Below are 2,113 nucleotides of genomic sequence, written 5' to 3'. Positions count from 1 at the left end.
TATATATATATATATATATATATATATATATATATATATATATATATATATATATATATATATATATATATATATGCGCGTATGTTATTTGTAATTGCATATGCATATGTAAAGTTACAAATGTTCTGAATTTGTGAAGCTCTATCAATGTACTTGAATCTGAGCTTGCAATATAAAGTGATTGATTGCCATCTGGTGGTCGAGTATTGAAGCTACTGTTGACCGCAAAATGAACAAACAAATGAGTAAATGCATGTTTACATTCACAAATAAAGAAGGGCCAAATGCCTAATTGCAATAATTAGGCTATTTTTACGTGTATATTACTTTTTAATTTGTGATATGAACCTTGATTGCAATCTTACGGCTGAGAGTAGTCAAATTTCATATTTGTAGAGTTGAATGGACAAATAAAGTGCAAAATACGTTGTTCCAACATTTTTATCTCAATCAGTCGTGATCAGTTGTCGTCGTGACCAGTGTTGGGGGTAACGCATTACAAGTAACGCAAGTTACGTAATCGGAGTACTTTTTATTTTAATTTATTTTTTATGATTTTCTTTTTCTTTTTTTTGCAGTTCTCGGCACTAAAACAGCACTTGAAAGAATCTCTTCAAAGCTTCGTTGTGAATCTGCTTACAGGTTTTTGGAAACACAAGTTGGTAGTTCAGGCACAAAGTAAAATTGAGTAGTTTACTCATCCTTGTGTTGTTCCAAACCCATATGATTAAAATGGAAGTGAATTCATTTTCATTTTAGAGCAAAGTTCTACTTTAATTCTTGTATGCAAAATTGATCTTGAGTGAGTCCTGAGAGTGCTGGTTTATGATCACAGAAAAATGAACATGAGTTTGAGAACAAATAAAATTGACGAATGAGACAATTGTTTGTGTATGGGACTAGATTATTTGAATTAGTAGGCCTACATTCAAAAAAATAAATTAATACTTTTATTTAGAAAAGATGCATCAAATTGATCAAAAGTGACTGTATACATATATATATATATTACATATATTATAAAGGACTTTACTGATTTCTGTTTTATATAAATGCTGTTGTAAACTTTCTATTCATCAAAAAAGAAGATAAAGTTAAGTTATTTTAAAGTGTAATAATATTACACAATATTACTGTTTTTATTGTATTTTAATCTGATAAATTGGTGAGCATAGAGTATGCTCATCAATTAGATCAATACACCAATCAGTGTATATTTTAAGTATTTAAGTTTGAGAGAGGCTCTTCTAATGTGAACGTTCCTTCTTTATTTCCTATGTGTTGTGATAACAGCTCAAGACCACTAGAGGCCAGACATTTATAATAATGGCACTACATTAACAGCAAGACTGCAGGTCACCAGACATACTTATTTTTCTCCTATTCGCTTAGATATAACTAAATGTAAGGACAAGTATGTTATTATTTTTTAATAAACAGGCATTTTGAACTAAAGTGTCAATATGTGGCCGACACAATGAAGCATGCAGTGTTTAAGAAAAACAAACACACTCTTAAAGGGGTCATATGATGCAATTTCAAATTTTCCTTTCTCTTTGGAGTGTTACAAGCTATTCGTGCATAGATAAGATCCCTAAAGTTGCAAAGACTAAAGTCTCAAATCCAAAGAGATATTCTTTATAAAAGTTAAGACTTGTCCACGCCCTCCTAAAACACCTCGTTTAAACACGCCCCCACATGTCTACGTCACGATGTGGGAAGATTTGCATAACACCGCCCAAATGTTCACGCAAAGAAAGAAGGCGCAACTTTTATTCTCGCTGTAGTATTGTTGTTGTCAACAATGTTGCAGCCATGTCGTGAAGGCGCTGTGTGCTTCGTTGTGAAAGTGAAATCACGTGTGGTTGCCACAAGCCCGCCGGCCGCGCTGTTCTCAAGCCCACCGGCAGACGCTCACTCAAGCCCGCCGTGTGTGACGCTGTGTGTTTCTTTGTGAAAGTGAAACTACTTTGTTTGGCCTTCCAAAAGAGGACATAACTAGAAATCAGTGGTTAAGTTGAATTTACAACACTGTTCCAGAACAGTTCAACCCAAATATTCAGATGTGTCCAGTGGATTTTATGGAGGACTGTTTCCTGATCCTGGTAGAGTA

This window comes from Sinocyclocheilus grahami, unplaced genomic scaffold, assembly GCF_001515645.1.
Source record: "Sinocyclocheilus grahami isolate Dianchi unplaced genomic scaffold, SAMN03320097.WGS_v1.1 scaffold19.1, whole genome shotgun sequence".
Taxonomy (NCBI): domain Eukaryota; kingdom Metazoa; phylum Chordata; class Actinopteri; order Cypriniformes; family Cyprinidae; genus Sinocyclocheilus; species Sinocyclocheilus grahami.
This window is presented reverse-complemented; position numbering follows the sequence as displayed.